Genomic DNA, 15,929 nt, shown 5'->3' on the forward strand with positions numbered 1-15,929 from the left:
AGACCTAACAGAATCTCTGCAAAACCAGAGATTCTGGGTTTGGTCCCCAGTGGAGTTGCCAGGCGTGGAGGAAAACAGAGCATTTCATTGTACAGTTGAATGATAGAGATTAATTAAATGGCTCAGCTCTGATCTGTAAGATTCTTGTGGTGTGGAAATTTAACATATGTTTTTTCTTCTATTTCATATGTCTTTGTAATGTTTCCATTTCATTTTATAATCATTTCTAAATGGATACTTTTAAGTGAGAAAGGCAGAATTCAATTTATTTGCTCTGTCTTGAGGAAGTGTTCATATTTAATGTTTTCTTCTGTTCGATAAGGATTCATCACACATGCCCTTGTCGACTTCTCAGCAGTCTTGCCATTCCGTTTAATCTCAATTTAATTGTTAAATTTTGCTCCTACCTCGCCTTATGGAATAATCTGTGCCTTTGATTAAATCTCTGCTCACGCTGTTCTTGGTACCATGTAGCCCAGAAAACCCAAACATTTATTTAAAACTTATTTTCCTATCAATTTACTAACCTAAAATCAATTCCCATTTTAGATTCATCTCGCACCCTATTGCTCATTTTATCGAGTTTGACTGGAGAGAGCCCTCTCCTGTCCTCGTAGGGCTAGCTACGAGGCTAAGCGTGGTATGATGTTGCCTCGAGTTTTACCTTCCTCAGCCTGAGGCAAATTCGAGCATTAACAAAACATTAAATGTTCAACAGAAAACAAGCAAAGTCAAGAGACACAAGATGTGGCGCTAGCCAGGGACAAACCCCACAATGTGTGGGGAAACCCTTTGATCAAATCTTCTTTTATCTTCAATAATTCAGCACAGAGAAATAGTACAATAAATCTGATTCATATCAGCAGTAGCAAGCCCTAGATCAACAACATCAGCACTAGCGGCTTCATTATCAAACTAGGGCAGATGATATCTTTCAAACCGTTCGTCGGATTGACTTCATTCCACCACCAAAAGTTCCAGCTTTCAGAGGAGGTTTAGATGAACCTACAACGCAGTTCCAAAGAGGAGATCTTCTAGGCCACACAGATCAATCTTTACTTCTGCAGTTGCAGCTTCAGTTTCAGCAGTTTCCGACTTCAAACTAGGGCAGTCGATATCTTGTAAATCGTTCATCAGATTGACTTCATTCCACCACCAAAAGTTGCGGCTTTCAGAGGAGGTTCAGATGAACCTACAGTGTAGTTCCAAAGAGGAGATCTTCTAGGCCACGCAAGTCAATCTTTAATTCTGCAGTTGCAGCTTCAAATTCAGCAGTGTGCGGCTTCACATGTGTGAGAGAGAGACCCATTTCAGCGCAATAGAGAAGAGACGTATTTCTGCGCAGTAGAGAGAGAGAGATGTGATGAGATGAGTGATTCCAAATGAGGAAAATTCCTCTTATATTTATACACAACGTTTTTGGGTGAATAGATGCGAACTGTTGGGCTTCTGAGCCTACATGAGTTGTAGGTCGGCTTGATAATAATTCCATAATCAAAATAAATTCATATCTCCACGAATACTTATCGAAATCGGATGATCTTTATATCAATCCTACACCTCTCGACGAGAGGAATTTAATAAAAATATTATCAGCCATGACTAAGATGACCCACATGAAGTTTTGCCCTGGTTTCCAATTTTAACACTCCCTCTCAACCATGGAGAACTTCATCTGCAATCTATCTATCGGTTGTTAATATTCATCCATCAAATGCACTACCCTGTACAACCTGACCCTTGCCCTGCTCTGCTCTATTCTACCTATTCTGATTTGTCTTGTTCTGCCCTGCACTGATCTGTACTGTTTTGCTCTGTTCTGCTCTGCTCTTGCATTGTTCTGTTTTGCTCTACTTTTGTCTGAATTATGAAGAAGAAGAAATGATCGAGGATGTATCATACTGACTCAAAGTCAGTCTCAGAGTATGTACCACTGGTCCCAGACCAGTCTCAACCAACCCGAAGTCAGCGTCATAGTGAATACAAATCCACTGGTCCTATACCAGTATCATCCTCCACTGACTCAAAGTCAGTCTCAGAGTGCGTACCACTGGTCCCAGACCAGTCTCAGCCGACCCGAAGTTAGCTTCATAGTAAGTACCACACCTACCACTAGTCCCAGACCAGTATCGTAGTCTCAGAGAGTGTACCACTGGTCCCAGACTAGTCTCAACCAACCCGAAGTCAGCGTCATAGTATGTACCACTCTCACTGGTCCCAGACCAGTACTGTACTAACACGAAGTCAGTCTCCGAGTATGTACCACTAGTCCCAGACCAGTCTCAACCGACCCGAAGTCAGCGTCATAGTATGGTACAACTCCTACCACTGGTCCCAAACTAGTATCGCAATCTCAGAGAGTGTACCATTGGTCCTAGACCAGTCTCAACCGACCCGAAGTCAGCGTCATAGTATGTACCACTCTCATTGGTCCCAAACGAGTACTGCACTCACACAAAGTCAGTCTCGGAGTATGTACCACTGGTCCGAGACCATTCTCAATTGACCCGAAGTGAGCATCATAGTATGGTACAACTCCTACCACTGGTCCTAGGCCAGTATCATTGATCCCAGATCAATGGAGGTCATCCTAGTGTAGGGAGTATGGTAGATACAACGATGCGTCCATCGGTACTAGTATGGTCCCTAACTTCATTTCCCTACTCATTGATCAGATGAGAGGTGCTTCCCATGAGTCCCAGACTGCATGGGTAGGATGCCTCGACAGGAGAGCTAATCAATCATGTCCTCATAGGAGAACACATCAATCCTGCTACAATCATCATGGAGAACACATCAATCCAGGCCTCACAGGAGAACTAATAATCCTGATACACAGGAGAGCGAATCATCCTGTTCCACAAGAGAGTGAATCATCTTGTCCCACAAGAGAGTGAATCATCTTGTTCCAGTGTGCACCACCAGGGGAGGGTGAGTCACCATGTGGTCATATGTTGCTCCAGTAGGAACCGCAAACCCTCAGAGCGCCCAGAGCTCAATGTATGCAACATGCAGGACCCTTGTACAAGGGTTTCTTTCCGTCTGCAAGTCATTTGGGAAAATCATAGATTAGATCTTTCCACGGGGCTTTGACAAGGTGTATCAACCTGTACATCATCTTAATGTGATGGAGCTTCCTTGCTCATTGACTTACCATATCCTAGATGATGTCTATCTACTGGAGCAATTGACGAATACGTGATTCCTCAATAATCGAATCCCACCTCTGGTTGTTACAGAGAATCATAGTGGTATCCAACGTAAATCCAAACAACTCACTAAAGAGCTTTCGCAACCAGACTACCTCACACGAGGTTATGCTAGCAACAATATATCTTGCTTCGGCGGTGCTCAAAGCCACCGACTTCTGCTTCCTGATCATCCAGGATATCGAAGCAGATCCCAAGGTGAAATAGTACCCGGAAGTGCTCTTACGGTCCACCACACTGCCTACCCAATCAACATCAGTATATCCAAGTAGTCTCACATCTCCGGCAATGTATCTTAATCCATGAGAGATTGTGTCCTGAAGACATCTCAAAAGATTCATGGCATCAATCCAGTGAGGCTCAACCAAATCTGAGCTCAAAATGCTAACTGCAAAACATATGTTCGGACGGAGGTTCACCAAGAACATCAGTGCGAATGAGTTTTTGAAACTCAGAGGCATTTCCCAAGTCTGGTCCGACATCAGTACCATATAACTGTAGGAATTTACAAGGTAAGTTCCTCAGACAGAACACTAAAAGGACATCGCTCACAACCAGATCGCAGATCAATACACTAGTATTTTGACGTGGTTAAAACCTTCAAAGAGGGAAACAGTCCACGGACTGATCCAACGCGGCCACTTCAGGCAATTTATTAATAAAAGAATGAAAATTTACATATGTTTCTCTCATGCACGGATTACCCTTCAAATGACCCTCCATGCGCTTTAAATAGAATTCATGGACCAATCGGGTGTCAAGCCACAGATCAAGTGTCGGTAATACCGAGGAGAGAATGAACCGTTGGATCACTACATATCGTGACCGTCGGATTGTAAGTTACAAAATGTACAACGGTAAAGAAACACACTTTACCTAACTCTATACTAGACCAAGTTGTACTTAACTATTTCCTATGTGTCAGAATATCCTAACATCCCCCCTTAAGAACAACTTGGGATAGGATTGAAGGATTTACAAATATGACATAATAGGAGAAGGAAGGAGGCACTAGAGCCTATCCCCCCTTAGTGACAACTTCCTGAACTCAAACCATAAATCGAAGTTTAGTGAACTTCGCCTCTATGAGAGCCTTTGTGAAGATGTCTGCAACTTGATCATCTGTTGAACAATATTGCACTTCAAGAACATGGTCGTGAATGAGCTTTCTGATGAAGTGCATATGCAGTTCAATGTGTTTGCTGCGTTGATGTTGGACTGGATCTTTGCATAGCTGAATGGCACTTTGATTATCACACCAAAGTGTAGTCGGATGCTGCTGCTCAAATCCAAACTCTGATAGGATCTGACGAAGCCACAAGGCTTCCTTACTAGCTTCTACGGCACCACGATACTCTGCTTCTGCTGATGAAAGAGAAATGGCACCTTGTTTCTTGCAAGCCCATGTAATAGGTCCTGAACCAAGAGTGAACACATAATCGGCAGTAGACTTCCGATCATCAGGGTCACCAGCCCAATAGGAATCAGTAAAACCAACCAATAGAGGAGATGCTTTGGCACTCTAATGAATCCAATACTGAATTGTACCTCAAACATAATGAAGTATTCTTTTAGTTGCTTTCCAATGACTTTCATGGGGGTTTTTCATGAACCGCGCAACAAGGCCAACAACAAAGGAAAGGTCAGGACGAGTATGGGTTAGATACAAAAGTTTTCCTACAAGTTGACGGTATAAGGCAGCATCAACTTCAGGAGAAGTACAAGTGAATGAAAGTTTGACTCCAGACTGAAAGGGAGAAGGGGCTGGCTTACAGTCTTCCATGTGAAAATGACGTAGAATATCACAAGCATACTTGGACTGGGAAAGGGAAATACCCTCCTTGGATTGCAAGACTTGAAGACCAAGAAAATAGTGTAAGTGTCCTAAGTCTGTCATTTCAAATTTCCTTTTAAGGCTAGACTTCACATGGTTTATAAGGTTGGGATCACTACCAGTAAGGATAAGGTCATCAACATAAAGAACAAGAATGATAAGGGAGTTGTCCATTTTCTTGGTGTAGACAGTATTGTCAGAATGACAACTAGAAAAGCCAGATTCTAAAAGAAAGCTATCCATTTTGGCATACAAAGCCCGAGGAGCTTGCTTGAGACCATAAAGGGATTTCTTAAGTCGACATACAAGGTTGGAGTCTGTTTGTATGAAGCCAATGGGTTGTTCCATATAGATTTCTTCATGCAAGTCCCCATGGAAGAAGGCAGATTTAACATCCATCTGATGGACTTCCCATTTGAAAGAGGCAGCAAGGGAAAGAACAAGGCGGATAGAGTTCATTTTGGCAACAGGGGAGAAGGTTTCAGTGTAGTCAATGCCCTCAACCTGTGAAAAACCCTTAGCAACAAGATGAGCTTTACGTTTATAAACTTTCCCATTTGGTCCATACTTGGTTCTGTAAACCCATTTGCATCTAACAAGTTTTCGTCCCTTTGGTAGAGGAACAAGATCCCATGTATCATTTGCCAATAATGAATGATATTCTTCATTCATAGCTTCTTCCCAATCTGGATGGCCTGAAGTTTCTGCAAAGGTGTCAGGATCATAATTTACTGGAGCTTGAGCCAGTAAAGAAGAGGCTCTCTCGAACTGAGAACGTGTGCGTCATTGATCTGTAGGATCACCGGCAAGATCACCTGCTGCATCTCGAGTAGCACGAACCCATTTTGGAAGCTCAGGAGCTGAAGGAGGATCCTGAGATGGTGGGGGAGGATTGTCATCCTCACTTTCATCATCTGAAGAAGAAATGTTTTCAAAGGTAGAAGAGATAGGGAGAGGTGGCACATCCGTCGGACTAGGCTCACAGGCCGATATATTTTCATCATATTTTACATCTCTTCTAATGATAAAATTTTTGGACTTAAATGGAATAAGTCTATAGCCTTTGACATCTTCAGAATATCCAAAAAAAGTCATTTTTCACTCTTAGGTTCTAAAGCTTTATGCTTTTCATCTGGAATATGGGCCCACACTTCACTTCCAAAAAGACGAAAGTGACTTACATCTGTTTTGATTGAGCTCCATGCTTCTTCTGGAGTGATATTCTTTAAAGCCTTAGTATGAGTGCGATTTATTATGTAATTTTCACAGTTAATTGCTTCTACCCAAAAAATAAGACCAAGTCCTTTAGATTGTAGCATACAATTATCCATTTCCTTTAAGGTGCGATTCTTCCTTCCAGCTACACCATTTTTTTGTGGAGTATATGGAACAGTATGTTGCATTTGAATTCCATTCTCAGTGCAATAGTTGATGAATGTGTTTTTAACATATTCTCCGCCATTATCAGATCTTAACTTAAGAATTTGAAGTCCAGATTGTTTTTCAACAAAGGCCTTGAAGGCCAAAAAAGTGTTAAATACTTCACTCTTGAGTTTTAAGAAGTATACCCAAGTGCGTCTGGAGAAATCATCAATTAAAGTTAAGAAATACTTGCAGCCAGAGAATGACATAACTGGAAGTGGACAACATAAATCACTATGCACAAGCTGTAAAGGGGCTGAGGCGTGCCAAGAGGAACGTTTTTCAAAACTGTTCCGATGATGTTTTCTGAGTACACATCCGGAACAAACACCATCTCTGCAAGATACCATAGGAAGACCTGTCACCATATTTTCTTTACATAGATGCTGAAGGGAGCGATAGTTTAAGTGACCAAATCGCTCATGCCAAAGTTTGCTCACTTCATCGTTATGAGAAACAAATACTGAGGGAAGATTTGATGACCCAAAGTTGTGAAACTTATACAACCTTGTAGAATCATCAACAATGCCAATAGCCAAAATCTGTTTAGGATCTCTTATGTCCTTGATTACAACATCATGAGGTGAAAATTCAACGATTTTACCTTCACCTGAATGAGTTATCTGATATACAGATAGAAGGTTGCAGGATAAGGTTGGAACACATAATACATCATTAAACTGACCATTGTCTAGATGAACAGTTCCAGTCCCTACAACATTAATAGATCTATCATCACCAACATATATATTTTTGGTGTTACAATCATTTAAAGAAGAAAACATGGCTTTGTTTTTGGCCATGTGATAAGAATCTCCAGAATCAATGAGCCACTCATGAGAATGAGAAGAAGAAGATACATTTAATGCATAGCCAGACCGAGATGCTTGACAACCACATGCAGAAAGTGCCATTCCTGAAGATGAAGTTGAAGTTGAAGATTGCCCCAAATGGATGTTATGCTTCTTCATTGCTTCTTCCAAGGCTTCCATCTTCTTAAAGCATTTTGATTCTAAGTGTCCATCTCGATTACAAAAATTGCAATGTCTATCAGTCTTCTTCCCTTTGTTTTTATTTGTCTTATCATTTTGTTGAAATGATTTTTCATTTTGGGGCCGAAATTTCTTAGGACCCTTGTTTGGTTTAGGACCATTCTTTTTAGGATATGACTTCTTAGGATTCTTTGAATTTGGTTGCTGCTGGGCGGCTAATGCTTTCTTGGAAGCGTTTCCAAGATTAGGAAGACCAAGGTGTAAGAGTTTTTCTTGTTCTCTTATTAAAGAATCACAAAAAGAGTCAAAGGAAGGGGGCTTGTAGTCTATTCCTTGAGAAATGAAGGCTTATCTTGTAGAATGGAAGGTGGAAACAAACACAAAGTAGGCTGGTCCCAACTTTGTAAGAATGGAATAGATAAGGTTACTATCTTCTTTCTTAACTTTAACACCTTCCAAAAGATATCTAAGGGTCTTGAACTTGGACAAGAAATCTTCAATGCAAGAAAAATTATTAGGGTCCAATGTAAGCAACTCATTTTCAAGTTGATGGGCTCTAATTTCATTTTTAATCCCAAAAACTTTATTGATTTGTTTCATTGCTTCATGAGGAGTATCAATTTCTGCAATATGGAATCTAAGATCTGGAGAAATAGACATCCCTATCAATCCACGTGCTTGATCTTGCCTATTTTCCCATTTAGCAGCCTTATCTTCATCCTTCGGTTTCTTTTCTTGGCCTGAGGCTATTCTGTAGAGACCTTTACTTCTAAGTAAATCCTCAATGTAAGCCAACCATTGGAAGTAGTTGGTGTTGTTAAGGGTAACTTGGTATTGACTTTCCATTTCAATGGAAATTGAAGCTAAAGATGCTAAAAATAAGTGTTCCAATGGATAGATCTCGAAAAATCAGGCTGGTTTAAAAAAACGGCTCTGAAAACCAGAAACTAAATATTTTCCTCAATGTTTCTGATTTTCCGAGATCACCCTAAGGCACAGGGAAAAGAGCATACGCATGAGAAAAATCCTTCCTTTCTGTTTCTGATTTGCCCAGATCGCACAGAGTCGCAGGGCAAAGAGCATACGCAGAAATGAAAGGTATAGATCCGGTAATAAAAAAGGCTAAATAAACCGAAACCGAAATAAACAGAGAGAAACTAACAATAAACAACAAATAAACATTGTATACCTCTAGATCTTAAAAATGACGCAGCTAGGGCTACCGGAAACCTTTTCGCGTGAAAAAAACGGGTTCCTCACTGGAACAGATGCTCCCAATACAACAGAGCAGTCCTCTCGGCCCGAAAGCAGTTAGAAACAGTAGATCTAGGAAACAACAGTCAGATGCAGTTCTACCGGCTTCAGATTTGGATCACCAATGGACGCGGCCCTCAAATAGCTCCGATACCATGTAGGAATTTACAGGGTAAGTTCCTCAGACAGAACACCAAAAGGACACTGCTCACAACCAGATCGCAGATCAATACACTAGTATTTTGACGTGGTTAAAACCCTCAAAGAGGGAAATAGTCCACGAACTAAGCCAACGCGGCCACTTCAGGCAATTTATTAATAAAAGAATGAAAATTTACATATGTTTCTCTCATGCACAGATTACCCTACAAATGACCCTCCATGCGCTTTAAATAGAATTCATGGACCAATCGGGTGTCAAGCCACGGATCAAGTTTCGGTAATACCGAGGAGAGAATGAACCGTTGGATCACTACATATCGTGACCGTCGGATTGTAAGTTACAAAATGTACAATGGTAAAGAAACACACTTTACCTAACTCTATACTAGACCAAGTTGTACTTAACTATTTCCTATGTGTCGGAATATCCTAACAATAACTTCTAAAAGTTAAGATCCTCGAGGTAGTCACAGGCTTGCAGTCCATCATACCGAATCTTTCCAATATATTTACCACATATTTTCCTTGAGATAGGAAAATTTCCCTTGGCTTCTGCCACACTTCAAGTCCTTGGTCCTTCATTTCAAATTCAGAAGCCATCTCCCTCTTACATTTCTGAATGAGAGGGTTTGCACCTGTTAGAAAGAGGTCATCCACATACAACACCAGTATGAGAGGCTTGTCATCTTCAACCTTAAAGTAAAGGTTAGGATCAGCGTCACTCCTAGTGAATCCTAGCTTCATCAAGTAGCTATCGATCCTCTCATACCATGCTCGGGGTGCTTTCTTCAACCCATAGAGAGCCTTCTTCAACCTGCATACATGAGATTTTCAATCATAAATCTCAAATCCTTCAGGTTGCTCCACATAGACCTCTTCTTTGATAGAACCATGCAAGAACGCGGTCTTAACATCCATCTGATGTAGGTTCCATCCTTGTGAAGCCACAAGGGCTATGATCAAGCGGATGGTCGTATATCTGGCAACAGGTGAAAATATCATAGTCTATACCTCCCTTCTGGGATAAACCACGAGAAAAAAAATGAACCTTATACTTTTCCATACTTCCATTTGCTGCATGCTTTATCTTGTAAAGCCATTTTGAAGTAACAATTGTCTTGTCCAGGGTCTAGGAACTACTTCCCAGACATCATTCTCCATAATAGACTCATATTCTATGGTCATAGCATCCTTCCATAGTTAATGCTTGATGACATCTAAGAATGATGAAGGTTTATTTTGTATGATCGTGCTCATGATGGTCAGGTATCCCTGATACCTGTTAAGTTTCATACTTTGATGGAAGGTTCCTTAGGGTGTAGCATGTCCTTCGGCATCATCAAGTATCCCCTAAGCCATGTAGGCCTCTTCCTAGAAGTGGAAGGCTCATGTGGATGAGGATCAATCGGATCCATGGATTCAGGTGTATTTAATACATCCTAGAATTTCTAGCCTTCTTGAATGCTTGTCCTCTTCCTTGATTCCCAACTCTCCTCTTACCTTTGCTTTTGAATTTATCATTCCTTTGACTGCAACCAGAGGGATTTCGAGTTGCACCACTGCATACTGTACCATGCTTCTCTAATCATGATTATCATCATGCTGCCCATGCCCATGATTTTATCCATCATAATGCTACTCAAACTAGTGTGCATCATCATCATGCTATCCTATATTTCCATGATCTCATGTTGCCCTTTATGTCCATGATCTCATTCATCATGATGCTCATGATCTCATACATAGTGACTTGCTTTATTGCAAATGTAACATCGTCATTTTCTTCTAGCGTTAGGTCCAGCCTTTCCTTTTGATTTAGTCCCAGAATTATTTCTTTTCTTTGCATGAGAAGAAAAGGCAGCAGGAGGACCTTTAGGCATGGGCATTTCTTGCACTTCTTCCCTTCTTTCTTCTTGAATGCATTATCAAACTAGGGCAGACGATATCTTGAAAACCGTTCGTCGGATTGACTTCATTCCACCACCAAAAGTTGCGGCTTTCAGAGGAGGTTCAGATGAACTTACGGTGCAGTTCCAAAGAGGAGATATTCTAGGCCACGTAGGTCAATCTTTACTTCTGAAGTTGCAGCTTCAGTTTCAGCAGTTTCCGGCTTCAAACTAGGGCAGTCGATATCTTGCAAACCGTTCATCGGATTGAATTCATTCCACCACCAAAAGTTGTGGCTTTCAGAGGAGGTTCAGATGAACCTATAGTGCAGTTACAAAGAGGAGATATTCTAGGTGACACAAGTCAATCTTTACTTCTGCAGTTGCAGCTTCAAATTCAGCAGTTTCTGGCTTCACATGTGTGAGAGAGAGACCCATTTCAGCGCAGTAGAGAAGAGACTTATTTCTGCACAGTAGAGAGAGAGAGATATGATGAGATGAGTGATTCCAAATGAGGAAAAGTCCTCTTATATTTATACACAACGTTGGTGGGTGAATAGATGCAACTATTGGGCTTCTGAGCCTACATGAGTTGTAGGTCAGCTTGATAATAATTCCATAATCAAAATAAATTCATATCTCCATGAATACTTATCGGAATTGGATGATCTTTATATCAATCCTAAACCTCTCGACGGGAGGAATCTAATAAAAATATTATCAACCATGAATAAGATGACACACATGAAGTTTTTCCCTGGTTTCCAATTTTAACAAGCCTCAAACCACAACTTCTCCAACACAGCTCATAGGGACATTATACTTCATGACATTCAAGTTCTATACTTAAAAATTTATTGCAAAGATCAAAAATCAACTATCCCCATTGAGTCCATCTCACATTTCCAAGACACATATGTCTAATTGGAACACTAGGCATCATTTAAAGGTTTTCCTCTCATCCTTCTAATATAGAGGTTTCTCTTTTTGTATGCTAGTATTTCATCTCATAATTCCTAGCTTTGAAATCATGCTTTTCTCCACATTAAGTCTTTGCTTCAAGATATTGTGCCCATTTCATATACAAGAAGATTTCAACTGATTCAAAATGGTTATGATACTCACCTAATCCCTTTCATTACCTTTTTCTCTGTGATACCAACACCATCAATTTATGAGTTCTACTCTCATTATACCAGGGTAATTCTATATAGAAAAACCCCTTCTTGAATTCCCAAATGAATCCGTCTTCTATCTCGGTTTGTAATAAATATTCCTCATGCCTGCAACTTACTGTGGTTCTTACTGTGAACTACAATATGGGAATCATAACCCATTTCTACTTGACTATCATTCCTGTAGATGAAGATATAGACAAACTGAAGGCAGAGCCTTATACAAAATCCCAACATTTGCTAAGATAGAAAACAACTTAGATGTCAAAAATGACTAGCTTATTTCTTTGTATGATGATTGGCAATGATGGTTTCTTGGTTGGTGGATTTTCCATATGCTATTCGCTCTTCTCTCTCTATTATGAGGGGGGTTATCATGACCCTCTTTGATCTAGCTAATCTGGTATACTAGGGGTTGGTTCAACTTTTCAATAGCTCAATTTCGCCTTTGTTGCATCTATCCAATTTTTTCTGCTACTCACCTTGTGAATGGAGTTTAATGTTTTGCACTATTCTACTTCCCTCACCCACTCCTTCAAGTACCCCATTGACTTGGATAACATTTTATTAGTTTCCTCCAATTTTCCAAGCTTTTATTTGCATTATGAGATGTCAGATTGCACCTACCCTACTTCTCTGTCTTTAGCTGATCAATTGGGCTAGTGGTTGCTCATTCTAGGGTACTTGGGAGACTCCAAGATAGTCTTGAGGCTGATAATATTTGAGTATGTTTCTATTGACCTTCCTACCTCTCTAAGTTTCTTGCTTGGGAATATCAAGAATCTCACTGAAGGATATGAAGTGATTTCCTTCTTTCCCATGACTGTCTATATTATATTTTTCATTCTATTCCTTTTTATTTAGGGCATGTGTCAGACATATGTTTGGTTGGTGTCCTATGAAGAGGACATGTGCCAAATGTGTCAGACATGTATCCTCACGTATTGGTGTCTGACACTAGGATACAAGATATGAGGCCTGTTTGGAGGTGTCCTATTACTTAGTCACTAAGTAAAACACAACTTTATTTTTCAAAGTGCATTTAGCCTCCTAGCTTGAGAGCTCCTTGATAAAGGTCATTTATTGCTTCCATTGTAACCATAATGCTGGTGAAGTGGGTTTTGACCATGTTAAGTGGTTTTCAAGCTCATGTCAACAAGGATGTTCTCTAATTCTGTTTTTCAAAAGATTCAAATGATAACAGGTGGAATTGGAAGTAGTGTTTTCTCATGCCATTCCTTTATTGAACTTAACTTAAAAAGTTCAAATTTGTTGTCTCACAATCACTAAAATTTAGAATACATGCTTTATGTACTTTGTGTAATGGGGTGAATGACAAGTAGTTTTTCATTTTGAATGACTTCAATGCTTGAGTGATCATGGTTCTCCTTCAACATTTCTTCAAGTTCTATTAAGCACTTTTGATTACACTCTTCATAGGCTGTAGAAACTTTTCTCAGGGACTCCTTTCATGTAGGTTTCCCATAAATCAAAATAGTCATCAATGAGGGGGAATAATATATTGATATTAAATGGATCTACTTCTTCCACTAGGATTTTGTGGTTGAATGGAACAACATAAAGTGGTTGCAACTCTTTTAATAATTTATTAGAATAACTACGATGAAACCAAATTAGAAATGACAACAATCCTTTGCTTCAAGTGGCATTGGAATGACCTCAATTTGGTTCACAAGTAGAGAGAAAATCAAGCCACGAGAAAAGTTTCCAGTTTTCACAGCCAAAACTTGTAGAGTTGGAAAGTTGAATTTTTAAGGGTATATCTTCCTCAATATTACTTAAAATTGATATTATGACCCTAATCTGAAAATGACATCAAAACTTTTCTTTGGATAACACTGGTGTGATTGCAATTAGGCTCCTAAACAAAAACAAAGACTAAAGTCATGCCACAATATAATAACCAATTGATCTCATTTTTTTGGCTATGGTTTTGAGGGTGCAACTTAAAATGGTCGTAACTTCCTTTGTATGGCTTAGAATTGAAATTATAACTGATTTCAGAAATGGTGACACAACTACACTTCTTATGGCATTTTTTGTGACTACAATATGGCTTCCAAGCAAGGATAAATTCTACCACAAGATAATGTGAAAAAACCAAAACAAAATGATTTCACATGAGTCAAATTGCTGCTTTGATACTACTTGTTAAGATCGATAGTGCATAATAATAACAAGAATAGAAGGAACACACAATTGGACATCAACGGATTTCTATTATCCACACTAATCAAGTGAGGGCAAGCTCTCCCAACCACTTCAAAGGGGATGACCTCCAATATGAGTGCCAAAGCATGAATTCACAAAGACTTTCTTCTCTGTTTCTTATGACACAATATGTATGGCCTTCTATGCAGACTCTGCCACCTCTACCTCCATCTGCACTACTCCTTCAACATCAATAGTTTCAAACACTAAAGCATGAACATTAGACTAATTTCATGAAGCCTAGTCAATCAAAAGTTCAACTTCCTTCTCGTTATTCCCAAGGTCATTCTTCACAATCCTTTCAACAATATCCATGGTGAGATTCTAGTGTTCCCTTCTTACTTTTTGTTTTAAATAGGGAAAATCATAGTGGATCAAGACTGCATGGGCTTTAGATAGTTGGGTTGATTTTTTATAACAACAAATATGGCATTATTTGGATTTTTCCAACTAATTGGGATCGTTTTGTACAACTATAGAGACTAAACTATTTCTATTTATTTGGGTATTTTAACTTTGTTGCAAGCATGTACTTTTCTAGTATGGGAATATTACGATGAAATATAGCTAGTTTAAAACCTTTGAAAGAATATCTTAGTTAAGAAAACACAGATGGGGAGTCTTCTCTACCAGATATGCCAAGGGCTTACACCTAGTCCCATCCAACAAGACTTGAATACACAGTCATGATGACTTTCTTGGATGGGTGAGATGGCCCATGAGACAAAGGGATATGGGATTTCGTCCCTCAGCTAGGGTATGAAACACACCCTCTTTATGTTCATACCAAGACCTTGTTGACCGCTATAGTTACTTTTGATTGATTTTTAACTGCCATTAGGATATATTTATGGGTGGATCTTTGAAGCCATGGTGAGAATGTGGGTGTCTAATAAGCATGAAATTACAAATGAACATTGACTTTGTTTGCTTAAACACAAGTATGTATGCCTTCCAAAGTATCCAAATGCTTGAGAAATGCATTATGGCTACATGGATAACTTTTGTAGATCAATGACATCAACAATAACATTATAGAATCTTATTGGATGTCATTCAATATATTACTATTACACGACACATAGAATCTTATTTGATGTCATTCAATATCTTACTATTGTAATGCACACCTTAAGAAAATATTTTAGCATATTTCATTTTCCATTCTTGTGCAACACCATGGGCTTCTGAAGGGTGCCTCTCTTCTTAGTTACTTCAAGGTTTTCTAGTCGGTGTATGTTCACTCAACTATGATTGACCTTGGGAAAATAACTTTATTAGACTCCAAACCAATTAAATTGCACAACTACGCTAATATAATTTTGGATTTTTTTTTTTAATTTCTACTACGTATATCTGTTTAAATTCCATTTATTGGTGGAATTGTCATTTTGCTGTCTAATACGAATTTGATTCTCGAGACTGAAGCTCTTTGTAGAAGCCCAATATTTTTCGAATAGCTAATGGCTTCCACCAAACAACTAATAGTTCCTTGTGGCTAGAAATACCATTGGTGGGATGGGTTGTTTATGATCCATCTTGTGCACAATCATTCTAGGATCCATAGAACAAATGTTCACCACAACATAATGACCTTTTTACGAAGACATTTCCAGTGGGCTTGACATGAGATAAAAACCTTATATAAAAACTTCTTCTTTTTGTTAGAAAACAAAAACGACAGAAATATTTTCTTATGTTGATAATTACGTGTGATATTGTTATGTTCTTATTTACTTATGATATGGTTATGTTATGGTCTT

Source organism: Pinus tabuliformis, chromosome 4_2 (assembly GCF_031772625.1).
Source record: "Pinus tabuliformis cultivar Carrire ecotype Pingquan chromosome 4_2, CPIR1, whole genome shotgun sequence".
NCBI classification, from domain to species: domain Eukaryota; kingdom Viridiplantae; phylum Streptophyta; class Pinopsida; order Pinales; family Pinaceae; genus Pinus; species Pinus tabuliformis.